At 50.0% G+C, this 27648-nt stretch overlaps 1 long non-coding RNA gene and 1 other non-coding gene across 2 annotated transcripts; one reads left to right on the top strand and one right to left on the bottom strand.

The window, feature by feature from the left end:
- Positions 1–538: 538 nt before the first annotated feature.
- LOC115945689 (uncharacterized) lies at positions 539–27380 on the top strand. Its single transcript, XR_004079965.2, has 3 exons — positions 539–684; positions 6961–7084; positions 25586–27380. It is a non-coding gene; the product is annotated as an uncharacterized lncRNA (long non-coding RNA).
- On the bottom strand, positions 1061–1196 carry LOC115945692 (small nucleolar RNA SNORA14). The gene has a single exon (XR_004079969.2). It is a non-coding gene; the product is annotated as a small nucleolar RNA SNORA14 (small nucleolar RNA).
- Positions 27381–27648: the final 268 nt, after the last annotated feature.

Consider the following 27648-nt stretch of genomic DNA (forward strand, 5'->3'; position numbering starts at 1 on the left):
GATTTTGCTTTTGTATTGCCCTATCCTTCTGCAGTAGGACAATGTGTGTCTAATCTTGGCACAATAAAGAATATAAAACACTGGTGACTATGTCAGGGAAAGAATCTAAAGAGATCATTAAAAATAAAGCACTGGGGCAAAATTTGGTGCTACTGGTCCCAGCCCTGTTACCTCCCTGCCTGGAATGGCTGGAGGGGATCTACACAAGGCAATGCTCTCTTACTCATATGCAGGCAGTGCTTCTCTCCTAGACTCAAGAACGCCGCTGCTGTCCCAGTACTGCAGGGAAAAGGCAGCTTCCACACTCTGAGTGTCATGGCCCTAGGAGCACTAATAGGCTTTAATTGCCCCATCAGCCCCACCTGGGCTCCCCACCCACCCATCCAGCAGCTCAGTTTAAATTCAGGCCTGATGCTTTTGTTTCTAGCTCTGGTTAGTCTTTGGCTGAACCCTGGACCTGATTTGTCACCTCAACCTCTTTGGTACTGCTGATGGACCCATCTTTTTCATCAGTCTCGTCCCATTCTGTTACCTTGGGATGCGCCAGTCCCCGGATGCTACTCTGCTGCTGCCTTCCCCCTTGCTCAGGAGCAGCCCTATTCTTGCTACTTTTCACTCTGAGGACCACCTCCAGGGCAACCAGGGAAGCTCCTGCAATACATGGAGAGGTTCAGCAGAGCACTGGTAAGTGTCTTCCAGCTCCTTCAGGAGAGTCTTAGAATAGCTTCCTGGAAGGAATATTAGAGCTCATCCAGTTCCAACCCCCTGTCACAGGTAGGAACACCTTCCACTCGAGCAGGTTGCTCCAAGCCCCATCCAAGAAGGCAGGGTATATCCTGAAGGGGCAGTGAGGCAGGGGAAGAAAGCACAACTGTGCTTCAGTGCATGCCTTAAACCATAGAAATATAGAACAGTTTGGGTTGGAAAAGACCTTCAGAGGCCATCTGTTCCAACTGTGTATCTCAGGGTTTGTTCAAGTACCTTGGATGAATTAAAGTACCTTGAGTGTCCAGGCTTACAGGTGTACTTAAAACCTTCACTAATTATTAAACATTTAGAGGAATGTTGAAGATGTGAAGTAATGAAGAGCCACGGGAGGGGAGCTCAATGATGTGGATTAATCAACAGTTTTCTCTGGCATTCACTCTTACCCTGGGAAGCTGATAACAGAGCTGCCAGGAGGGTTCAGGATGAAGCAGACCTCATGGCTGCTACTGGCTCTTGCCTTGCCACAGCAACAACTCTGGTGTAAGAGGTGGGGTTGGTTTACCTGGTCACCTGCCAATAGTGAATATCATGAACATCACCGCAGGGTTGTCTCTGAGGGCACTGGCTTTTCTGACTGCTGAGCCCCCAGGGACAGCACTGCCCACACAGAGAATCACAGAATCATTTAGGTTGGAAAAGACCTTTAAGATCATCAGGTCCAACCATTCCCCAGCACTGCCAAGGCCACCTGTGGCACTAAGTGCCTTGTCTCCACGCTGTGTGAACACTTGCAGGGCCGGTGCCTGCAGCCCTGCCCTGGGCAGCCTGTTCCAATGCCTGAGCACCCTCTGGGGCAGGAATTGTTCCTCAGCTCCATCTAAACCTGCCCTGGTGCAACTTGAGGCCATTTCCCCATGTCCCATTCCTTGTTCCTTGAGAGCAGAGCCCAGCCCCTCCTGGCTCCATCCTCCTGCCAGGCAGTTGTAGGGAGCGATCAGGTCCCCCCTGAGCCTTCTCTTTTCCAGACTGAACCCCCCCCCCCCAGGTCCCTCAACTGTTCTTCATCACACTTGTGCTCCAGACCCTGCACCAGCTAACAAACAGAAGCGACTTCCTCAGGGAAGCAGCTCATTGCCCAGAATCCATCCTCCTGACAGTGCCTGTGATCTCCATTTGCCTGATGCTTTTTCTTGCTATCAATGTAACTCTGCAGCATGATTGCTGGAAATACAGCACTAGGTGACCATGATGGGTGAGGGGAACTGGGCTTGCTTTACCACCCAGTTTCATGGCTCTCTGCAGCTTTCTGATGATACCTGCAGGCACTGCTGTAGCTGGCAATGAAAGTCATTGGAAAAGTAGGAAAGACCACCTTGCTGTATAGAAACAGTCTGTAGAGGAGAGGCTCAATCCTCCAGGTTAAGCTTGCTCCATCCCTCAAAGGATGCAACCTCAAGCTATACTTGGGAACTGAACCCTGGAAGCATATTGTGGCCAAAACCAGTCCTGTGGGTACCTGTGGCCAAGCTTGTGGGGATCCTGCCTGTGCTCATCACAGACCCTGTAAATGAGAGGATCATACACCAGTGCTTTCACATGGAGGCAAAAATCATTCCCTGGCACAAACAACCAGGAAGCATTTCTCTTGCACTTGTTCTCATTCCAGGTTAAGTATGATTGACCTCCTCCAGGTTTTTGGAGGTATGAGAGGGTTGCTTCTAGTGTTTAGGCTGTGCTTTGGGTGGAATGGGGAAAGACCCAGCTTTGTTCTGTTGCTGCCTGTGGGGGTTCTTAGGTGTCAGCTGCTGAGGGATGTAAATGCTGAATGCATCAGGTTATTCAGAATTTGGCTTATCCTCTTTTGATCTCATATTTGTGTCTTTTTTCAGGGCTCTGGATCTGTTTAGGCACCCCACCCCCTTCACTTCTCTTTTATTTTCTCCTTATAACTCTAATCATCCCTTTTAGCTTCTAAAGATAGGATAATGTTGTGATAAGGAAAAAAGTGATTTTGCAGTGTGACCTAAAAATGGGCATGTTTGGAGTCAGTCAGTTCTTGGAATGCAGCTTCAGAATTACACACAACTTCCAAAACTCCAAATCTGGACTTTTCTTGCGCTGTGCAGAGGGCTAGGTAACCCTTGAGACGGTGCCTGCTCCTCCCCTGCCATGAATGCTTGGCGCTGAGGCATTGTCTGGAGTCCAGGATCAAATAGGAAGGGTGGGGTGGAAGTCTAACATGCTTATGTTGGCTTTGATGGCTTTAAGAAGTGTCATGGCAACAGTGCTAGCTGGATAATTAATATTGCACACAGGATTATAGTGCAGGAATAGAAGACAGTGCTTTAAATGCATAAAATTGCCCTTCTGCATGAGCCTGCTTTCCCAGCTGGGTGGGGGCAGCTTTATTTCAGGATCAGCAGAGCCATGGGAAAGGTCAGAGGACCTATATCCAGTGCCTTAGCTGACCCTATTTCTAGCATAAGGCTTGGCTTGTGGACACAGCCATCAAGCCTGCTGGAAAGGAGCAGAGCACTGCTATGTGCAGCGGGTCCTGAGATCCCAGCCAACAGCAAGGACAGTGGGAAAGCCAAAGCAAACAGGCTCTCTGGGATGCATCCTGCAAACCAGGAGCTGCAGGTGAGGGGATGTGTGCAGGTGATGGAAACAAGCCTGGTGTGGTTTTGCCTTGCTCACAGACTGACAGTAGATCAGAGTGGGGGGAAGCTCTGGTGGGTGGCAGGATGGGGGCACGATGAGGAACCCCTCCAACAACTGTTCATTACCACAGTGGTCTATGTGAGAGTCCTGCTCCATTCTTGCAGACCAGATCCATGAGCAGGGGCAGGTTCACCCCCCACCCTCTCCTGGCACGAGGCAGTTCTTCCAGCAGGGAGAAGCGGATGGCATAAAAGAGCCAAACCGAAACCAACCCTGGGTCATGGTGCCTGTGCAGACACCTTGTTCTGCTCCAACAACCTCCCACTTTGCCTTCATGTTTTACTGTTGTTTGTCCTTGCTCCTGGCCAGCCCATCCTGACCTCTGGATGCTTCCTTCAGATGAAGGTATTTGGTCACTCTGGAGAAAGCAGCCATTTCAGTTCTCTTCCAAACTAAGCATAGAGCAGAAGCAAGGATAAGGAAAGAGTTGGGTTTCCTCTCTGGGGCCCAGCCAGAGCCTTTAACCAAAGATATAACAAAATGCCCGCAGTGAAGTGTGAGCAAGCAGAAGGAGCAGCTCTGCTGTTCATTAAGGCAGTGTAGGTGTTGGCTTATATAGGAAAGTCAACCTACTATTGCTGTGGGGAGCTGTTAACTTGAATAGCAGTGGCCTGTTACAAGTGAAGTGGTACTATTCGGGCCTGAAAGGAGGAATGTTAGCTATTGTAATTGCAACTGCAGTAATGAGGAGCTTGGGAGTGGGGCTGATAAGCAGCTAGATAATAGACTAATGAGCAGGATGGCTATAGTCTGTCAAAGGAGTAGCTAAGGTATCTGCAGGACCCCTATGGTATTGTACCAGAAGGAAGTGTGGACGAGGAAACAGCCAAATATAGCTTCTAAAAGATGTATAGGATGAACTGAGCACTTAATGCTGATAATAATTGGAGCTTGAGGGTGTGCTTAGTGTATGAATAAAGTAATTAACCAATTAAAAATGCACAAGAGACACATGATAGAAAATGATAACCAACAGGAAAATGATTGATGCCCCGTACAGGGAGCTGGAACATTCAGTGTGTGTTATTAGGAGAGATGCCTGGGCTCTTCAGATACGGGCATGTGTAGACCCACTGGGTGATCTTTGATCACTGGTCTACAGTGTTGTACTTGCCAACTGCTGTGCTGCCTGTGTGATAAATTGCCTGGAATTAATTCAACCCCCCTGTTTGCAAGAAGGCTCTGGGAAATGTGTGGAATCCATATTGGCTGGCTTTGAAATGACCAAGCATGTGGCAGGGCCCTGGGGGTATCTGCTCTCCAGGGAGAGGGGATGCGAGAAAGGAGGAGGGGCCAGCACAGCATGGCACATGTAGAAGTCCCCACAGGAGCTGGGGGGGATTAGTCTGGTGAAGCATGATTGAGTTATCCTTTGCTAATTTCCTTTCTTAAGACCCCAGCAAATGTCAGTAAAAGAGATGAAGATTTCATTGACTTTCAATGCCTTATTTTAAAGCAACAGTGAATTCATGTGCCTTTGGATGAGCACTGTGGCAAAGTTCTTGTTGTACAGTCATGATGCTCTTCTCGAGATCCAGCACACCAAGAGCACAGCCACTGTGGTGTGGGGGTAAATCAGGGCTTACCCTGTGGGCTATAGGACCGTTTGCTTGTTGCAAAACTGGGAAAGTGTTAGGAAAAGAAGGCAAGTTGTTGTGGGAAGGGAAAGATTGAAGTGATTTGATGCCACCCTGGAGAGCCATGTATTATTCTTGCCTCTACTACAGCACTCCCATCTGATAGCTGGTGAGTCCTGTACACCAGATATTTCACTGTTGATTTCTAATGTGTTCCTCATTTCCTGGTATCTGGCTGGAGACCCTGCTACTTGAATTGCTTAAGGCTGAGCAGTTGCACTACAACCGGAGTCATTGCCATCCTTGCTCTGAACATGCAAGTCATCCTTGTAATACCTTTGCTGGGGAAAAAAAAGGAAGGAGGAAAAAAAAAGGAAAAGCAATAACAAGGGAAAACCCAAACAGCAAAACAAAACAGGGACCAGGTGTCTCAGACTGGGTGCCTAAAACTAATGGATTTATTTAATCTTCATAAACCCCTTCACCGTACAGGATCTTGTGCAAATGAATTCTAGAATGTCTGTGAAGCACTTGGATGCCAGAATGATGAGTCTCATAGGAAAGCAGATGAGGACATTAATATTTCTGTTTGTTGCAGGACTAGGATGGTGGACAGTAAAAAGGTAGCCAGCTGCATACTGCAATATGAGGAGAAAACAAAATAGGAGGCAGGTGCTCACTCATGCACAGGCAGTCTCACTGCTCTTTACATAGGGGTTTTGCTTCACACTTACTTATGGTGTTTATTTGCCTTGATGGCCAGCACACAGTTCCTAGTCGGTCCTATGCTGCATCTCTGCCACAGAGCTGGTAGACTAGGGACAAACCTCATAATCCTGTGAGGTATTAGTGGGAGCAGAGAGGTGGGATCATGGGGATAGGATAACAAAGGAACACCAGCTGGTGGATGCTTGGCCAGCCTTGATGCACCAAGATGCAAGCAAAAAGCTCCTGTTTGTTTTGCAGAAGCTGTGAGTTTTGAGGTGACTCAACAGAGGACAAAGGGGCTGTGAGTGCTTGAGAAACCCATGAAACCACTTTCCAGCCCTGGGTGAAAGCGCTCTAATGAGTTCAGCTTGCCAGTATGGAGCATTGCAAGTCTTCAGCATCTCACCTGGTCTGCTACAATCCAGGCAGCGATGCCCCTTCCTAGACAGGAAAGAGATGCTCCCAGGGCTTCTCTGCCTGGAGAAGCATAAGCTCCTGACACAGGGACTGAGCAGATGACTCTGTCATGTCACCTCTGCTGCTGCTGAAGCGCAGTGGCTGACGAACCACCAAGCACTTTGCACAGACAGTGTCTCCAGGGGTGTAGGATCAAAGCACATGTGCTGCACTGCTTCAGTAAATGCCAGCAGTCCAAATAATTCTGCTTCCTTTTCTCACATCCCATACGCTGTTTTAAATGTCTCGGTATATAGAACAAGTGTATGTTGTGCTGCAGTGATATATCGATGTTTCCTTTCTACCAGGTCTTTCATAGGCCTAATCAATGGTAAAGTGCAATATCTGTTTCTCCCTGAATGTGAGCATGCTGTGAACTGCTGGAGCTGAGCAACAGACCTTGTGTCCCGGGAGGGCAACAGTTAGCATGCAAATAGAGCAAGCCTTCCCGCAATGCCCCACCAACCTGCCTAGAGAGCAAGGAATAGCCAAGCTGCGATTCCCTCCATATCTGCATCCACTGGGGAATCAGAGAATAATCAGTCTTCTCATTCTGTTTCTTGCCCTTTATATTCTGCTGCTTTGCCCTACCCGTCATTTTGCTGTATCTCCTTTCATCTTTCTTTTTCTCTTTACCTCCTTTCACCATGGAGATGGCCAAATTATTGACTCAAGCCTGTTTATCTGAATGTTTCAACCCCTTGAGTCTTCTCACAATATAACTTGAAGTATTGCATCATATTCATGGGTTTATTTCTAATGGCTTATTAATCAGTTTCCCTCTGCACAGTGGAGCCTGCAGGGTGACCTCAGACCATGTAGAGCAGCAGAGACTCAGTTAAAGGACACTCTACCTTGGGCTATGACATACCAGCTAAAGACTGGGATTCTTCTTGCCTGCATGATTAAATGCTGTAAGTACATCTGCCACTACTGAAAACATACTTCCTTACTCCGTAAGTGAATGAGTTTGGTCCTTTGAATAAATGAGCCTAAGCTCTGGACTTGAAATCCATAGCTTATGAGCATGCTGCAGATATTAGTCACATTGTTTAATGCAATACTGGAAAGCTCTTGGATGCTACAGCGACAAGCACAGTGTGAGCACTTGTACAAACTAGAACAAAAAAGCTTCTTCCTGCAAGCAGTCATGAGCAGGCTTAATGTAATTCTGTTTCTAGCAGAGAGGAAGTCTGCCCGACCCACTCATTTTCTCTGCCTCTCTATTGAATGAGTTTGATATCTGTGTTATTGAAGAGAAGTCAAGCCAAAGAGAAGAGGTTTGCATTTATGCCCTGATTCAGAAAATCGCTTGAGAACATACTTAACTACTTAAACCCATAGTTAGAGCTGAGTATTTGCACAAGTGCTTTGTTTTACAGGGATTGAAGCCCAGATCCAAGGGAAAAACAAATCTTAGGTACCTGAACTGGGAGAAACCTGGCACATCCAATACAGCATAAGATATTTCTTAAAATCCTATTGAAGTTGCCCCCACCAGGAAGATACCCACTTCAGCTGATGTTAAAATGTGCCTTTTTTTTCTTCCCTAACAAAGCCTAGAAGCTCCTTACCCTGCTGGGGGGGCATCCCAGCAGCAGGGCATCCTTTGGGTCCCCTTCAGAGCCCACCCAGTGCATCAGCAGCCCCACACAATGTTCCCTTGATAGCAAGGGATGCAGGTAGGTGTCATGTCTGGAGGAGAGTGGGATGTGGTTCCAGGGGAGATGGGATCCTCCTAGGCATGCCTGCTGGTGAGTGCAGGGCAAGGGCAGAGGGACAGTGCTCTGGGGCATCCACTGCTGTTACAGGCTATGGCTTCATAATGAGTCATGTTGTATGATTATATGAGATAATACAATTGCACTGTTAATGTTAAGAATAGCCATAAATGTTCCTGCAAAGGATAATGAGATCTGAAAGACTTGGCAGGGTTTTGTGTGCATCCTGGGGAGGGGTACTCCACTGCTCACACTGTCTCCCTGCGTAGGCTTCCCCTGACTTGGGGTCAGCTACCGTGTCTCAAAATAGGCACATTAGCTGCATCCTCATGCTCACAGACAGCTGTTTAGATAGCTGAAACTGAGCCTTTCCATTTAAACCAGCCCATATCCATACTCAGCTCCCATTTTCTGTCCCTTGTCAGCTACATTGAGGTGGTTCAACCCAAAGATAGGGTACAGAAGGGACTCTTACCAGGGTGCATCTTGTTTTGCATGTCCTGAGGCATCTCCTGATATGGTATTGCTGTGGAGCACTTGACACTCTTGCTCTTCATGAATGGGTACCAAATCCTGAGCATCTCCCTCTGCAGCAGCATCCCACCCATATACAGACAGTGTCCAAGCAGTTGCCACAGGGGCCAGCTCAGTGAGGAGGAGCAGCTTCAAAATCCCCTTTGTGATAAATGTCAATATTTACATTCTTGCAGTTGAGTTGTTCTTTTTATATGACTTTCTCCCAGAAGCGCCTGTTCCATGGGTTTGAATAGGCAGGGACCTGAGAGCAACACAACCAGCAACTGACGGAATTAATAAAAGAGAGGCTGGGACTTAAGAAAATAAGATGATATTAACAAGATAATTATCTCATCAAATTAGTCCAGAGGGAGCCAAGCCAAGCTCCACTCAGTAGCCTGGAAGGAAAGGAACTGGCAGGGGAAGCTATTTGTATAACAACAATAGAAACACTCTGCCCTTCTCTAGGAAAGGGCTTGGAGCAGCAGACACCACTGTGATAAGCACTTTATAAATGCAGATAGAGGGAACCTTTTGTCTGAGGAGCTCAGAGCAGTTTCCACTGAAGAACAGCAGCTCTGCAGCCTGCTGTGGGAGGCTGAGGCAAGGGCAGGGACCTCGGCTCCCCAGGGCAGCTGCAGCACAAGGGAGCAAGCACAAGCCCCTGCTATGGGCAGAGCAGCCCATCCACCCTCACCCATTTTCCCTATGCTATTGTCTCCCTCTCCTCCTTCCTATGGTTTTAGTTTTCCTCTGCTTTTCCGAGGCCCACAGAATTAGTTTCCATCCTGTGCCCATCTGGATTTAACCTCTCATTGATCTCATCTCTTTTGTTTTCTCATCTTCCCCTTCTAACAAACAAAAATGACTTGGGAGGAAACCTGTGCTAACACAACCCCTCTGATCACAGCGCAGCTGAGCTCTCAGTTCAGGGGGAAGCTCTCCCAGTAAATACAGCAGTGAGAGTTTGTCCTGCTCCATGTGCTTCTGAGCTGCTCTGCCTCCCTGGCAGCAATGCTAGTCAGCCTGGAAGGCAAGGGGGGAGTTCTCAGGAGAGAGTTCACAGGGCTTTCTATTCCTGCATCCAAGCAGTTCCCAGTATTGAACCCTGAATCCAGGGGGAAAACCCTGCACAGAGCATCGTCCTCTCCCTGTCAAACAAGCTCATAGAGGATGTGTTTCCCTGTGCTTTCTCAGGCTTTCAAAAGGAAGGCATGTGTGTATAATTACACTGCTGTGCTGTATTTCAGGCATTTTAAGTAACTTAATTCTCACTCTTTGGTGCTGTTTATGTGGTAGCAGTTTCCCTCTAAACACAAAGCACCTTAAGGCTTTTGGTGTACTCCATTTCGTAACCTACCTCAAAGAACTGACTTTGCTCCCCTAGATGGCAACTTAAGACAAGTATTTATCCATCAGAGTGGCGTGTCTCAGGGAACACTGGTTGGGCAGAAAGGCGTAGGAGCTGGAGCAGATGATGGACAGGATTTTGATGAACACAGCAAGACGCTGTTGCAAACCAGACAAATGCCAGGTTGGGCCACGTTGTGGGTGAGCTTCTGCAAGGATTTCTCATCGCTTCCCTCTCAAGTGGGGAGGTTAAATCTCTGCCTGTTTCGCTTTGCTAGAAATGTCATGGAGCCACAAATCTGGTTAGTCCCTTTGCTGTGTCTAAACAGGGACTGGGAAATGCATTGAGATCCAGGCCTGGGCTGTGCTCCTGCTCTGCATCTCCAAGAGGTGCCCAGGCACCCCCAACCTGGCTCCTGCAGGCAATGGGAGGTGTTTGGATTGGGGGCTGGGATGTCCCACATGGGAGGCAGAGAACAGGGTCCTGTACAGTGCTCTATCAGGGTTTTAGCTGTATCTCTTCTGGTAAAACCTCCTCTTGCTCTACCCACCATTTCCTTCGTCTCCTGCTCATCCTTGTCCTGCTGTTATTTCCCTGAGCTGATGAGCATACCATGGGGGGGTGCATGGGTGAGTTGTGGGGCTTCACCTTTGGAATAGATACTCTGAAGGACCTTCCAGGGTGTCTTTGGAGTAGATACCCTGGAAGGTCTGAACTGGTACAGCCAGTTTTTCTAGGTTGATCCTGGACTTACAGAGCAGCAGCCTTGAGGAAGCAAGCTGTGTTTAGATGCTTAAAATGGTGAGTTTTGTGTAGGAAAGCGGTGACCAAGCAAGCTGTGTTTAGATGCTTAAAATGGTGAGGTTGTGTAGGAAAGCTGGTGACCAGAGGGATCTGTGTACCCACTGAGCAGCAAGAGAGAGCAAAAGATGCTGGGCAGCTACCTCCATGGGGATGCATGGGCATTGTGGTGGGGATGGTGCTATGGTGCTGCCCTGGCAGATGTTGTACACATGCAGAAAGGCAGTTCCAGCCAAAGATCATATAATGATTTGGGTTGGAGAGGACTTAGGTCCAGTTTCAACTATGTGCCATGGGCAGATCTCACTCCCCAGTGGTCCAGCACTTGCCATGCTGGCTTGGAGAGGCCACCTTGGTGCAGGGGACTTGGTGGCTGTGCCATGGGCTGCTGTGACTGCAACTGCTGGTGCTGAATGGCTGCTCCTTCTCTGTTTGCCCTGGCTGAACACATCATAGCATCCTTTGGTAAATAAATGCATGTCATGGAATGAGTGAATGGGTAAATGAGTGAATGAAGACTTTTGGCTTCTTCTGGCTGTGGAGAAAGCCGCACGCTCCCCATGCGCCAGGCTGCTGAGGTCTGCCAAGTGCAAAGCCATCTGAAAACGACTCAGTGAGCTAGAAAATGCCTGGTCTGTTGTGTGAAATTCCTCTGCACCAGCCCTGTCACTCCTCCTCAGCTTTGCGCCCAGCTCTGCCTTTGATGGGCATCCCTCCTATTAATTAAAGGTGACAGGGTGCAGGGAAAACAATAGGGTGGGTCTTTAGGGTCGCACCCCAGCCACCTCTCTGGTCTTGGCTGTCCTTTTGCTCCGTCTTCCTGGCGAGCTGCCACCGAGATCACAGAAGGGGCAAGAGGCAAAATGTTTGGTGCCACTTCCAATTAGTAAATTATTTCATCTTCTGGTTCCCAGCTCTAAATCTGCTATGGCGGCCGGAAGATGCCTCCCGTGGCTGACGAGATGGATGCACAGGATATTCTTTTAATTTGAAGGAGGGGAAAAAACATCCTGTTTTTAACCCAAAGCATCCTCAGATGTGTTCCCTGTGCGATCTCTAGCCCCCAGCTCTGCAGCGCAGGCAGCAGAGAGCACTGGGAAACCTGCCTGCCGAGGCATGGTTTGTGTGTTAGTGTTACAGTGTGGGTAATGATCCCCTGCAACAATCACTGCCCGCTGGCTCCCCGTGGAGAAATCCGACCTGACGTGGGGATCCAGCCTCCCTGAGGGCTGGGCTGTGGGAGATGTGGCCTGGCTCTCTCCTTAGGCAACAGCAACCTGTCACAGTGCATGGGTTATGTGCATCCTGATGGGACGAGGGGCTCAGCCCCATAGCACTATCAGCTTGTATCTCCTTCTTGGGCCCCTGGGTGGCACCGATCCCAGTCCTCAGAAGAGAGCAGAGCAAATTGCAAAGGGTTTTAGCAACCAGAGGCTTTGATGTGTGTGGGTGTGGGCTGAGATGTGAGAGGGATGCTATGTGACTGGGCAAGGAGCGGAGCTGGACACAACTTTGGAGCTGCAGCATGAGTATATTAAAGGGTACGTGCATCCTTTCCCACACCTGCCTGCATGCAGCACTGATTTCACTCTCCTGCTATTGCAGACACTACTCTGCCACCTCGACCCTGCAAAAGCCTTGAGCTGAGCCCACTCCCTCTCAAAATGCTCATTTCTTGACCACCAGTGCTCAAGTACTGTGCACCATGTGCAGGTCCAGGAGTGCCAAGTGCCTGCCTTGGTGCAAACACCTTGCTGGAGCCCTGAGAGCAGGTGGCTGAGGAAGAGCTCTGGAGGGAAGGATTAAGGCTATTGCTTGTTTCATTAAGTAAGTTGCTGAAGGTCTTGGGGCACACCCCAGGGGCATGCCAGAGATGCAGCACCTTGGAGAGGTTGCTGACATCTTGCCACAGGCCCAGAGCCAAGAGTGCTCACAGGGGTGGTGCAGAGGAACCGGGTTCTCTGGAGCAGAGAAAAGACTGCTCAGAACCTTAAACACATTTAAATGAGTGGCAAAGATAAAAGAATGCAGATAAGAGATAAGAACCCACATATGACAGTAACACAATCTTCATAACTGCAGTAGACGAGCAGGAAAAATAGCCATATTCATACACTCGGAATATTATCTTGGAAACCAAGAAGTAATTAGTCTGTCAGGAGATAACTCGCTTTCCTTGCCTCAGTTTAGACACTCGGTTGCAAAGGAAGTTTGGGTCACCTGCAATGGCATGTCTACACAAAATGAAGGTTGGTGCATTATGAATGCCATTGTGCTGATGGGACTGTTTTCAATTACTAACGTAAGATTGGCTTAATTTGCATGAGGCAAAGTGATATTATTAGCACAAACTATTTAACGCTAAAGGAGGCAAACATACATCTATTGATAGCTGCAGACAAACTGGCTTCCTTAACATGGTCTAATTTTGCATTGCAGGATCTTGTCACCACCAGTGTTTGCTGGTCAGCTTCTTCCCTATTAACAGGACTAGAGCCAAGAAAGCTCTGTATTTCCTTTCAGCCTTTATTTCCTGAGCTTCCAGCTGTGTTGATCAAAGATATTTCTTAGCATTGTTTCCTGCTATCTAAGATACCGCACCCTAAACAAGTTAGGGTTAGAGCACTATCCTATCTACACCTCCATCTCCCATTAGGAAGCCTGTTTGTGGGAATGCAAGAATAGCTGCACTGAATATGTACAAGGGTGCATCCTGCCTCTTGGCTTTGACACAGGCTGGTCCCGGAAAGTGCTGAGGAAGGGTTTGTCAAGAGGGTAAGCCAACAGTTATGGCTTCCCTGATTATACCCTCCAGCAGCGACAAGCAGGCTTCTGTTTAAAGGCTTCCAGCACCAGAGATTGCATCTGGTTCTTTGTTTTCAATTCCCTGTTGGATCTGTGTGCTGCTAATTTATGTAAGCACTTTCTGGGCTCACCTGTACTGGACCACAGCGTCCTGAAGTCCCCAGTGCTATACAGCAGTGGTACTCTGGGGCTGTGGAGAAGGTTTTCGCATGTGCTAGTCCTGCTGCTCCATCATTTCATTTGATGTTGCTAGTTCTTCCTCAACACTTAACGGGTAAAACCCATTTCCAAGTCATCTTCCACCTCACTTTTAGACAGATCTCATTTGCTCAGCTTCTCCCCTGCAAAAGCCATTTCATGTCCCTGATCGCTGCCATGTTTCTGCTCTGTGCTGCTTCTGCTACTGACAAGCCTTTGGAGATCAGAGCACCAAGACTGCAAGGACTGCTTGGGATGTGAGTGCTGCAGGGACTAACAGTGGGACAGAGGAATGCTTTTTTAATCACCCAGACCCAGGAATACAACCTTGGCTTGACCTCTTCTGCCTCCTAACCTGCTGAAAGGAGCTTACTCCACTGTTCTTTTGAGGCCAAACAACAAAGAACACAACGACCTGCTGTTAGTCATTTCTTCCTCTCGATCCAAGCCTGAGGAGTGGTTTGGGAGGTCCTATACTCAGCCCTATGGCCCATCCTGTGGGGAACAACATGCCACAGTGAGATGAAAAGGATCACAGTATATAAGGAGGCAAAGCAGAATCCTGCCAGTGCACAGTCATTGTGCTCCACTGTCTCCTAATGTTTGACTTTGAAATGCTAATGTTCTTTTAAAGTAGGTAATTTTCATGTAACTTCTATCTACAGGACTCAAAGAAGGTGTTTATTACGATCCTGCCTGTCCTGGAGCACAGGTAATAAATTACAGAGCCTTTCCCTGACCAAAACCCAGCCTGGCTCCTCCTTGCTGCCTTCTCTCCTCCTCAGCCTTTGGGCTGCTGTCCTGGCACACAGCAGGGCTGGCACCAGGTCCTCTCTGCCAGGCGCCACAGAGCACTGCCTCGACGTGTTGGGGCACTGGTGAGACATGGAGAGGAGGAGCAGAACCAGCCAGAGGATGGGCTTGGGGAGAAGCGAGAGCTCCTGTGAACCAAGAGCCGTGCCACGAGCCCTGGGAGCTGTGGTGCTGAGGTGGTTTCTTTTTGCTTCATCACAAAAGCAGGATTTGCATGCTGTGTGGCTTGGGAAACCTGGCACTGCAGCCCATTGACTGGTGTGAGCTCCTTGGTTTACCTATAACAGCTACTGCTGTTGTGTGGATGCTTCAGCACACAAAACCCATCCATCCGCATGTACAGCATGCAGCATCGACAGGAGCATCCCCAGGGTGGCTTGCACAAGCCCAGGTACTATTTCTCATCGTTGTCTTAAAAGGCAGCTTCCCATGAGCGGCACACACCAGCCTCATCTGAATATTGTTTTTCCTGCGGGTGTTGGGCATGCCAGGAATGTGTCAGATCCAGGCCTCTGAGCACGATGGGTAATGTTTGTCCATAAGCATCTGGAGTCAATCTGTCTAGTAGCTGCTCAGCAGGGCACTTAGTCACCCAGAGAGCACTGGAGAAGGAGCTTTGGCAGCTGGGGTGGAGCGCGACTCTGTCGCTGTGCAGGCACCGGTGAGGCTTGGGCCATGCAAAGAGCCAACCGCAGGCTCCCCAGCAGCGTGGGGAGCAGAAACAGAGGGAAATGGGATGTGTGAAGCCTGTGTCCCGAGAGCAGCCTGCTTTGAAGGGCCGCTCCCAAGCCACGAGAGGAGTGATGCAAGCTGGGCTGTGCCAGCAGCCCAGCCGCTGTCTCCACAGTGAGCATCAAGGCTTGGGGAAGGAGGATGCTGATGTGCTTTGGGTTGGAGCTGAGGTTTGCACGCACAGTCCTGCCATGCATGGTGAACCCCACGGCATTCCCACCCCACGCAGGACTCGGAGGAGCATTGTGGAGGAGAAGCACAGGGATGAAGGAGCTGAGGCCACCCTGCCCTCCTTGGAGCACAGCCCACCCCATGCCCTGCATCACCAGCAGTGTGAGGAGAGCTTTCTAGATGACTTGGCATGCTGTCCTGTTAATAATGGAAAGCAGGGCTGCCTGGGTGCTGTGTTCTGGTGTGAATTATGCGCACAAAATACAATTTGCTTTGCTAATGGTTTTTTGCCATTTTGGTGCTGGGGAACTTTTCAGAAATCATTACCATGCGCTCGGCTCTTGATATTTTTCTCTCTCTTCTCAGGCAATTTGTCAGAAGGGATTTTTTGACAATTTCACTGAACCATGCTGGAGAGCAGGTTAACCCCTCAAGAGCTTAGCACATTTCCCTCTTTGCATTGGCTCAGATTGGTTTGTTCCTCCTGCCTTTGTTAGGGGCAGTGAGGAGCTGGATGGATCGGTGGATGGCTGGATAGCTATCTGTTCATGGGGCTTCATATTCCAAATCCTCTTTGACATCTGCTCATCCAGACTCTCAGTCCTTCACATAATGAGGGTCCCTGTATTCCTCAGGGACACCTAAACAACAGGATGATTGCAGCAATACTGTTAGGGATGTGCAGTGCTTTGGAGACCATTGAGCACCCCTGAGCTAAGTAGGCTCTGCCAATACTTCCTAGGTAGGGGCCAGGCTCCCAAGCACCAGTCGTGCCCCAGCTCCTTGTGGAGTTTGGCCATGGGCTACCTGGAGGAGCTGAGCTTTCCAGTTCTCATCCCAAAAAACTCTAAGAACCATACATGTGTCTCTTTCCAAGAGGTTTTTAGAAGACGTGGGAATGCCAAGGTGGAAATTGACGTTCAGGAAGCTGACATGGAAAAGATTTTTGGGCTATGCCATCACTCTGCTTTTTTCTAGCAGCCTTTTATCCCTGTCGACCATTTTCTGGATGGCTCCTGTTGCTGGGAAGCAGACTTGAAAACCTCTCTCAGCCTCTGTCATAGAATCACAGAATCACAGATTGTTTTGTGTTGGAAGAGACCTCAAAGCTCACCCAGTTCCAACCCCTGCCACAGGCAGGGACACCTTCCACTGGAGCAGCTGCTCCAAGCCCCTGTGTCCAACCTGGCCTTGAACACTGCAGGAATGGGGCAGCCACAGCTTCTCTGGGCACCCTGTCCTACAGCCTCAGTCACATTCAGGAGCTTCAGTATTCCATGCAGGCTCTTCCCCTTGGGAACACAGGGGCCACTGCATGATGTTGAAGGGTCTGGTAGGGATGGAGGTGGCCAGTGAGGGAAAGAGCTGCTGCAAGTCTTTTGAAGCATAGTCTGCTCATGTGTGGGATGTTGAACCTGCTCTTAGAGAGCCAAGGGCAGAGCAGCTGGGAATGCTGGTGCCCTGCGTGCCACAGGTAATTCTCCATCATGGAAGGAATTGGGTTTCTTGCCTGTGTTACTTTGCCTGATAATTAAGTAGCTGTCTTAGCAAAATCTCCTGTCTCCCATTGCAGAGCTGGTGCTGAGGCTCCTGCAGCCGTGCCACTGTTGTTTTAGATGAGCTTGGGCTGTGTCTCCATTTCCTCATCTCTACTGGGAGCATGCTGCAGGGAAACGTTAGAAATCTTCCCTGGGTCCTACGTATGCAGAAGCCGTGTTCAAACATGAATTCCTTTTGAGCACACATGGACTTTTACACCCTGCCAAATGCATTTGCATCCATACTGCTGCTGTCAGATTTTGAAAGCTAAGCAGCCAGGCTTGGACAGGGTTTGAATGACAAGAGAACATCACTAGGAGGATGAGCATCCTGGAACAGGCAGTGAGCTTCAATGAGGACACAATCCAGCCTCAGAGCTGCTACATCTCTGATGGTGCTTGTTCAGGTGGGGATACACCTCACCTGAGCAGGGCTATCAGTCACTGTGTGCTGGCCAGAGGTTGGGATGGCAGATTCCCTCCTGCTGCCTGAAATTCCCCTATCATGCTAGCTGGCTTTAGCATCGCTTTTGCTCCCTAAGGCTGTGGCAGAGCCTCTGCAGAAAGAGCTGCCATGTCCTGCCCACTGCTCCTGTGCCAGTTTATGCAGGGCTGCTCACAGATAGAGCAATCTTTTGTTATTACTCATTATTTGGATGATTTCTGTCACCTAGGAAGCTTATTTTCAAATGAGGTTGGTTTGGGTATCGATTGCTGAAGTCTTCCTGTTGAGCGATGTTTATCATCTCCAGTGGGTGCTGCCAGGCATAAGGTCTATTAATTGTTTCAATGATTTCTGCACTGTTGGGAGCTGGACTGAGATGTGCTGGGGCATGTGTTCAACCACTGGGTCTGCTGCAAGGTGAAGCACTGGTGTTTGTCCTTGCAGGTCCTTGAAAACCCTGTGTCCTGCATAGCTCTTCATGTGTAATTGCTAATGCATCCACCTGGGCCAGCACCTCCATGGTAGGTTAATTGCCTGGATTTCTGCTGAGCTGAATAGTCTCCACTTACCTGAAGATGCAACGTATTTATTTTACAATATCCTTTCCCTGTTACCTATTATTGTATCAAGTGTCCTTCTCATTTGTGTACTCCAGAATCTCAATATTGTTGAGATTTAGCCCTTGAAAGCCCCTCTGGTACCTCAGGAGCTGTGCAAAGCCAGGCAAATCTAAGGATGCGCCTGCTGGACTGCAGTGTGATGGCGAGGTACCCGATATAACAGCAGATAAGACTGCCATCACTAGCACAGCATCTGCAGCTCCCTCAGCTACCTCTATCTTCCACTACCATCTCACTGGCTTCCCATTTCAAACTAGGCAGTTAGCCTCCTTGTAGTCACAACTACATTGATGAAAAGCAGCCCACGATACATGAATTGCAGTCTGTAACCTTACCAGTGCTGTTTCTCTGATGCTGCTAAGGACATGAAACTGGGCAGTTAAATGAGCTGGGAAGCCTATCACTTCGTGAAAGCATCTAAATATCTGTAATGTCACTTTGCAAGAGCATCACTTTCTGAACTGAACTAAATCTCTGCAATGTCAGCCCTTGGAGGACAAGTTCTGTGTTTCTTCTTTAATGGACTCGTTTCTTAGAGACAGCTGATGCTTATTTGTCATTATTTGCTGTGGTCTGTTGAATCCATCACTCTCATGTGTGATCCCTCTAATGAAACGCCAACAGCATTATGTAGTTCATGAGCCCCATGGGCTGAGGTGGTCCAAATGGCCTCTGGGAGGCCAGTGACTTGCCTTCTCCTGTGGACATTTTGCACCCAGCAAGGTGAGCATCAATTAGAGCACCCAGTTTGTTGAAAGATCTACCCAAATCAATCAATCAATGGATTCAAAGGTTCCAAGCACACAGTTAAAGGCCAACTGTCTCTTCAAATCCTAAGTGAAATAAGCTGGATTGAATCCTTGGTAAATCACCAAAGGCTAAAGGATCTTATGAAGCTGGTCAGCACTAAATATCCTGTGCAGCTCATAAAGCAAAAAATATTGATTTTTGGGGGGTTTGTTGTTTGTTGGGTTTTTGGTTGGGTTTTTTTTTAGTTGGAAAGGCAAAATAACTTTAAATGTGCTAAACCTTTAAATTAAACTGAGAAAAACCCCAAGATCTCTCTCTGCTGTTTCTGGAGCCTGAGCATTGCAGTTGTCCGCAGCCCATAGCTAAACCCCCAGGAAAGAGGTTTGCTGTCAATACTTATTGCAGGTATCCCTCTGCCACTTTTGCCCTGGAGGACACAAAGCATGGTGACATACTGCAGGCTGCCTTCAAACTCCAAGCAATCTTCTGACCCATTTTCCCATCCTTTTGGGTCAGTCCATCCCTCAGTTCTGCCACCACAACACAAGTGTCGTGGGTGGGAGAAGGACACAAAGATGCTGCTTTCTTCCTGCAGAACGCAGATCTCGTTTTCACACTGCAAAGACGTACTTGTGGTTGCAGCCTCAGTCTGCAGAACGGCTCCCACAGCCTACTGCAGAGCTAGAATCACGCTCATGTTCCTAGAAACTAAACTGCATATATTCCTTAGCGTCTACGGGTGGGACAGAAGGTTAAGAGACTCTTTGTTGGCAGCTCTTATAATACAAGCTCTGCCTCATTCTGCTCCTGCCTCCTTGGATGCCTCCTTATTCCTTCCAGGCTGTCTTCTCAACCCCCTCCTTCTAAGCATGTGTCCATCTCCTGTGTCACTGAACTTTGACCACCAACACTGTGTGGTTTGACACTGCTCCTCCTTTAAATCTGCTGCTCCTCAGTGCCTGGCTGTCCAGCCTGCTGCAGCTACATAGCCCCAGGTCTTCATTAGTTGGGCTGTCACTGGAGCAAGCACCTGAAAGAGAAGCACTTTGTGTCCACCCATCCATCTCCTCAGCAGCCCCTTTCCTTTCACCTGATGGCAGCTCCCCCAGTGTCAGCCCACTGCCCTCTGCCAGGCAGCTCCTCTGACCCTCTGCACACACACTGCTGAGCTGCACAGTCAGGCGTTTGTCACTTAACATCTTCATTACTGTCAGTGCTGTGATCTTGAGGGATGCTCCCAGCCAGGTCCCACTCTGCCTGGTTTCTGTTGCATGCTTCATGATGTGCACATGGAGACAGAAACACATCAGTGAGCACGGGGATGGCCCCATGGACTTAGAGCAGAGGTTCCTCTGTCCAAGAGGCAGCCAGGAGTTGCCGATTGAGTGAGAACAGGAGAAATTGGGTTGACCCCATCACATCTCAGCTGTCCCAGGTTCCCCAAACTGAAGTCTACTGCAGAGAATGGTGTTGAGAGCTGTGGGCAGAGCTGCTCTGAATGCTTTCAATGACAATGAGCTCCTCAGTGCATCACAGGAGAAGGTACTTCCTTTTGTTTGTCTTCCATGAGTTGTGGGGTAATCTCATTTTGTTTGTACATAAAGAGAAGTCGTGAATAATCACTCAGTAATCACCTTCCCTCTCCTAGTCATGGCTTTACAAAACTCTAATCACATCCCTCTTCATTCATCTCTTTTCAAGGCCAGAGCTCTTATTATTTAGTCTCCTTACAATAAAACATCCATTCCTCCAGCTGGGGATGATGCCCCCCCCTTGTTCCCTCACTCCTTGATGCTGCCTCCACAGCAACTGTGTCTTCAACATGCACCAACCACCCTGGAGATGCTGTAGGTCCATCTGGGCTCTGCTTTGGGGTGAACCCCTCAGTTCTTGTGTTGGGAGAGTTGGAAAGAGCACAAGGTGTTTGTGGTCCAGCTCCACAAAGCACTGTAAGGAAGGGGAGTGGAACCAGCCGCTATTCAGAGGGCTGTGGGTCCCAGTCTCAGCCCCACACATGGTGGTGGGGACACCTGGGGGCAGCTGCCTGTGCTCAGGCAGGAGTGGGGAGCTGTGTGCCCTGTGGCATTCAGACAGAAAGGACAAGGGCTTAGAAACACACCTTAAGTGGTTAATAACGGAGCGTTTGCTCCACTGAAAGGGAGCACTGTGTCTTCCCTTGGGGGAATTCTCTTTCCCTCTTCTATGGGGCAGATGTTTCCCTGGTGACATTCCCCTGTGGAAGGATGACACTGGAGCCCAAGCCTGCACAAGTGAAGAAGTCTGCGTGGAGAGTACAGCGGGAATTGCAGCTTTCACACCAAGGAAAGTTACTGGGAATGTTCATAGTGGCTCCTGTTGTATTGCCTGGGGTTTGCAAAGCAGCCTCGGTGGCATCAGAGGGGGCAGAGGACGTACACTGTTGTGTGTGTATGGGAGAGAAAGGTGCTTGTGCTGGGGAAGGTGCTGTTGCGATGTGGAGATCGGTGTGGGAAGTGCTCCTGCTCCCATGTGGGAGGAGAAATGTCTCATGTCCCCTCTGTGTGCAGGGAAGGCTTCACCAGGCCAGAGCAGGGCAGTGTCTGGGGACCTGGGAAGGACTGAGTGGGTCAGAAGCATAGGGGCAGGAAGAGTTGGTAGTGCTGGGGGTGAGTGGGCATGGGGGGGTGAGTGTGATGCCCAGGACATGGCTGGTGGGGTCAGACCTGAACAGGAGCACACAGCATCCCACCGGCACTGCTGCAAGAGGGGAGGGCTCAGCCAAAAGAGGAGCACTCCAGTGTTAAGGTTTGGGGATGCACAGCTTTAAAGGGGACCTGGCCAGCAGATCTGAGCTGTGTGATGTTCACATGGCCCCTGTGCAACCATCACCTGTAGCCAGAGGAGTCCCTTAACAGAAGGGCTCAGTGCTGGTGATGGGAGTTTCTGGCAATGGCCAGGGCCCCCACACTGCAGTTTTGAGGCTGGGATATCCAGGAAGATGGACTGAGCCTGGATTATTTATCTGCCTGCCCATCACAGCAGTGGCTGGAGGCTATCGATGAACAATCAATAGTACATTGCAAAACCCTGAGCCAGCTGTAGGGAATTGTTGGTACTTCTCCTCATGCGGGATAACGTGTCTAGGATGGGGTTTGGTTTGGATTCTCTTTTCTCTTTTATTTTAATGTAATTGATTTCCTTTGTTAGCTTGGCCAGTAACTGTTAATGGGATGACCAGAGTTGGGTAAGAGAAGGAAAATGATAGGGCTTGTTCGAACATTGTGTCCTCAGCATGCTCTCATGGTGGAAAGGCAGAACTATAAAGGTCAGACAGCCCCTGGGTCCATCTGCCTTGTGTGGAGCCTCTTCCCACTGCCAGGCAGGCTCCACAGGGCACTGTCATCTGCACTGTCCCATGTGTGCCACTGTCACCACTACAGGCTGAGACATTGTCTTCAGCAGAGATGGGAACAGTCCCTTCGCTTCACCAAGTATTAAATCAGAATAAGGGCTGGAGCCAGCACAGGGGGTTGAAGCCAGGACTGGTGTACTTGTGGCAGCTGTAGCTGGTACCAGAGGGGGTTGGATGCCACCCCACCAACCATATCCTGGGAGCAGAGACATTATACTGGGATGGGCAGCAGGGATTTAAGATGCTCTTTTCTCCAAACACCCCCCAGACAGACAGACTGCTCCACACAATGACAAAGGCTGGACACATCAGGTTGAGCAGGGAGTAAATGCTCCCTGCTTTCCCTGTCTCCCAGCCCAGGCCGGTATTTTAACCCACTCTCCCTCTCAGCACAGCAATCTGTGCATGGTGACTGCAAACCTCTGATCAAACATTCCCTCCTTCTCCCCCCATGCAAGTCTAAAGTGCACCATCAGTCAACAGATGACTGAGACTCCGTTTTCATCAACCGGCAGGCCATGGCAGACGAGGCCTCAAATATTAGTCAAAAGCAAACACCAAAGGGCAAAGGGAGAGCGGAGTGGATTTGTTTGCCTGGCCTGTGACTCGGGAGGTTTTGGGCACCGGGATGCTGCAGTAGGAGAGGTGCTGCCCAGCAGAAGGGTCCCGGCGCTGTGCAAACGCCAGCGAGGGATGGAAGTGTGATGCACAGCCCATGGAAAGGAAGAGGTTGCTGGAGAAGAGAGCAAAATCTACCATCTATTTGCCAACAGAGGGTATGGAGCCCGCAAGCAGCGGGGCCGAGCTCTGCCGCTCAGGTCCCGGGAGGTGCTGGCAATCCGGGATGCTGCCCCTTTAAAACGTGTGGGAGCAGGGGGAGAAAAGACGCAAATGAGGAATCCGGCTGAAAATTAGTAGAGCAGAAAACTCCAAATGATGCAGAGCTAATTCCTTAAGTGTCAGCCCGGCTGCCAGACCCTCCGCTCCCCGGCCCCGCAGCACCCCCAGCCCCGGGGCAAGCCCCCCTGCTCCCCAGCAGCGCTCAGGGCCGGTCCTGCAGCGGTGCTGGGCTCCTCTGCACGGCCGCAGCCCCGCGGCATGGCCCAGCCCGTCCGGATGGGCAGGGGAAGGTTTTTAATATACTTTTATTGGTCTGTATATTTCCTTTCCTTCCCCCACCGGCTCGGATCGATGTTTGCAGTTTACTGAAGTCCCAGGCACACAGATTAAATCCTCTCCCTCTATTACACTAGATGGGCTTTTATTCTCCCTCTGATCACTCGGAAATAAACACAGTGTGAGCAAGCGGGAGGCGAAGGGGGGAGGCAGGAGGAGGGGTGGGGGTTAACCAATTTCAGGCCTGTTTATTCCCTACCAGCCTCGGAGCTCACAGTCATTAAACAAGTCACTCGGTCTGCGAGCTGCTGGATCCCCTGGCTTCCACTCCTCCTGCCTTCCCCTTTCCCCTGCCCTCCTGCTCCCTCCCTCACTCCTCTTCCCTCTTCCTTTCCCCTCTTTTCTTTTCCCCTCTCTTTTCCCTCCCCCATTATTTTAGAAGAACAATAATAATTAGGCAGAGCAGCCTCTAACACAATTGTTTCAGCCTGAACAGGCAATTAGGACAGGCAGAGTGAGGCTAATGAACGGTGCATTGGTTCCCCCCAGTCCTGCAGCCTGGCCCCCTCCGTCCGCTCCCCACGTCCCCGCAGACGTGTGGATCTGCTCCCGAGCTGCCTCTTCTAACGCGGGCAGGAGCTGGCAGCCAGCGCGGCCCCCCAAGGCCACGGGCAGCCCAGCCGTGATGAGCCGGGGAAGGGGGAGCCGAGCGCAGGAAGCGAAGGGTGATGAATGGGAGCTGCGGGCAGGGGGATGGGGATGGGGATGGGCTGCACAGGAGCTGCCAGGCTGCGGCTTTGGCAAGGGGACTTGTCTACAGAATAAGAGTGACAGGCCGTGCGCTGCCCCGGGCCCTCTCATGTGCAGGGGAGCGAAGGCAGGAGATGGGCATCTCCCTGGGGCTCAGAGCAGGATGGGAGCAGGAGCTCCTGAGTCCTGCTCTGTGGAGGGGAGGGCAGGAGAAGGACCCTGGTGTTACCTTATGATGATAAGGCAGGGATGAGGTATAGGACTGAGGAAGGGAAAGCCTGGGTTATGGAGCACATGGAGCACAGCATTTGGTTCCTCTGCTGCTGGCATCAGCCATGGAACTGGTGACCCTGCACACAGATGCCCTGGTGATGACTGTTCCCAGAGGTGTGGTGTGGTACCCAAGGCCAAGCAGCTGCACTGAAATATTCATGCCAACCTCACTCTGAAGACAGCATGATTTTTTGGGAGCTTTCTGTGTGTCCTAAATGAAGCTGTCTGCTCCACATGGCTGCCTGGGCATGATGGGAGCAGCAGGGTCCTGCAGGGCTGATGAGGTGCTGGGAAGCAGGAGGTGTATTTGCTTTCCATTTGCAATGTTCACACCCTCAAGAAGGATGTGAAGCACGGACCATTCAGATAATGTCCCAGAAGGACAGGGGACCAGCCCTCAGGGTGGCTATGCTGCCATGGGGACAGTGCAGTGCCATAATCCTATCGCAGGTGATGCCCCGGGAGCAGCTGGTCCCAAGTATGCCCATAGCTGACAAGATGAAGATGCTTCATGTTAGTGTTGTGATGATTGGGTGAGCAGTGCCAGAGACACAGGTGACAGGGTAGGAGGTGATGGAGAGGGAGGTGGCAGGCGATGCGAAGGTGTCTGTGGCAGACTCCCATGGCAGGCGATGCTGGAGGTGTTGTGGTGGCTGGAGGGTGAGATGTGGTGGTGATTGGGTCTGCCAGGGCACTGCTCCGTGGCTGAGGAGCTGCTTTCCACACCCTGCTTGGGAGGTTTGGATAGGAGCCCTGTGCTTATCCACCTACTTGTACAGGGTGTTGAGATATTTCCCCAGCACAGAGCTGATGTTTGTCCCTGGTGTTCCCCACTGATCCAAGTGTGGGACTGCAGACATGGGCATGCAGTGGGGAAGGGGACACTGGGGACTGTGGGTGCTCACACAGATCTTATGTGCTCCAGTGTGGCCCCAAACTGGCCCTGGGCTGCCTCAAACTCAAACATCCCTGGTTTTACTGGAGCAATGGGAGCTTTTGGTCCCCTTGCCACTCAGCACGCAAAGGCAGTGTAACACGTAATGGCACCTCAGCACAAGAACAGAGCTCTACCTTTCTGCCTAGTCAAAGAGCCTGAAAGCTGCCTGTGTACAGCCTCCCGCTCTGCAGCCCACCAGAATGTATCACAAATCCCAATGTAATTTGCTGTCCCTCAGGCCGCTCGGTATTACTGCTTTCCAAATGTCTCTCTCCCAGTCTCCATGGTGTTAAATTATATTTCCCCAGCTGGATTACTTTGCATTTGTTCAGAATGAATTTCATTTGGCTATTTCCTTCCTATGCCTGACCCTGCTTTCCCAGTGCATTATCTTTTAGCTCTTTGTCCTCACCAGGATTTGCAGCACCTTCCCATTTCATATCCTCTGCAAATTTAATTAACATGCTCTTTACCCTCCCTCTTTCAGATCAAATGAAGATGTTAACGGCGAGCAGACCTGGCACAGATCTAACCACTAACCACTAACAACAATACAAGTACCTTGCACTTAAATTATGCACTTCCCATCAGAAGATTTCAAGGGCCTTTGCTGCACTGGATAAGTGTAATTATTAAAGCTGGGAACTCCGCTATGCTGGGGAATTTAATACTGAGGTCTGCCTGAGGGCATATGTCTTGTTGACTGTTGTGTTACCATAACCCTTGTCAGTCCTGGGGTAGAGGTCCCTGCAGTGCTGTGCCTGTCGCTCCAGTCTGTCTTCATGGACACAGAGGTCCCTGTCTGGGGCACCCCCAGCTTGAAACACCAGGTTCAGAAGAAGCAAAGTGGTGACCCAGCAGCTGGCTCAGGAGTGTCTCTGATTCCGGTAAATGAATCAGTGCCATGCTGTAATTTTGATGAATTAGGAAATGGTCACAAGATGTTTCAGTCATTGTCTGTGGTCATGCAATGGGGAAACAAAGGCACAGAGGTCCTGGTTAGTGTGTTAAGCACATGGGCTGTGATTCACCTGCCTTTGGGCGACTGGAAGAGGGATACCCAGGGTTCTGGCTGTTGGAGCAAGAGCATCCCTGTGGAGGGTCACTGCTCTGAGCTCCTTTGGGATGGGAGGAACCCCCCTTGGGCATGGCTGGCTTCTGAGGATGCACGAATTCCAGCTTGATTGCCCCTCACCACAGACTGGAGGCTTTCACCCTCCTCCTGCATCCTGCATGGGGAGCACAGGCTGGTTCTTCCTATGGGAGTAGCAGGGGTCACCCCTGCCAAAGAGCCTGTCTAAAATCCTGCCTTGGTTTCATCTTCATAGCAACATACAACTGTGAGGCAGCTTGAGCTGAGCGTAAAAGGGGTTTGCAGGACACCGTTTCCAAGCTCTTTACAAAGAATGGCCTTTTTTATTTTGACCTGTTTTCCAACATTTCATGGAATCCCAGACTGGTTTGTGTTGAAGGGATGTTAAGGCTCAACTGGTTCCAACCCATGGGCAGGGACACCTTCCACTACAGCAGCTTGCTCCAAGCCCCATCCAACCTAGCCTTGAACACTGCCAGGGATGGGGCAACTAAATGGTCTCATCTTGTTAGTGTTGCCTTGATAATGAGTAATGTTTAACAGCTCCTGCTCTGGGTGATGCCGTATTCCTAAATCTCCATTGTGTTCTGTGCCAGCAAAAGCAAGTACAAGCTGATTTTCTGCTATGACCTCCTTCAGCTAAACCAAGCAGAAGAGCTGCCACTGAGAGGAACGATGCTTCAGGAGCATCCTGGTGCTTCTGCGCCCTGAAAAGGGGTTTTCTGTACCCACTGCTCAAACTTTCTCAACTTTGTATTGCCTGACACCACACCAGCCATCCTCAGACCAAAGGAACTCAGTGTGCAGGCTGCCAAGAGCAAACCCCTGTGGATACAGCTTGGATGCAGTGGAAGATGGAGCAGCAGAGAGGGCCCAACATCTCTGCAGAGCCTCTTGCTAAGACTGGACAGCTTGCCCTGCAGCTGGAGAAACCTGCAGATTGCTCTTGAAAGGCACTTGCATGGCTTTTCCTTTGCTTGGCTGGAATTTGAGCTTTCCTGGTGATGCCCCCAGGTCCACTACTGCCCCAGGCTGCTTCCTTGCATCAGTAATGCTGTTACTCAGTGGCTGTGCTTTAGCCCTTGTGGTATTTTCTTTCCTAATAAATCAGCTGATATTCTTGATTTTCACAGCAATATTTCAGAGCTAAGTAGGAATTCAGCTGCTATTTATACCATAAAGCAAATAAACCCCAGTGCCATTTCAGGAGAATATTGATATGGCGCTGAACAGGGGTGTAAGGACTGTGAAATCCCAGCTTGAAATTAGTAGCATCTTTCTAGCACTGGAACAGTGAGCTCCCAGAACTGCTCCTCCTAAGAGAAGTGGGATTAGGAAACAGAATTTCTCATAGGATAAACCCCCATTCATCCAGGAAAGAAATGAGCTGAATTTTCCAACCTTGGGAACCCTCTGGCCTGGCTTTCTGGGTCAGATCTGCCTCAAGCTGTTCCTGT

Source organism: Melopsittacus undulatus, chromosome 10, assembly GCF_012275295.1.
Source record: "Melopsittacus undulatus isolate bMelUnd1 chromosome 10, bMelUnd1.mat.Z, whole genome shotgun sequence".
Lineage (NCBI taxonomy): Eukaryota > Metazoa > Chordata > Aves > Psittaciformes > Psittaculidae > Melopsittacus > Melopsittacus undulatus.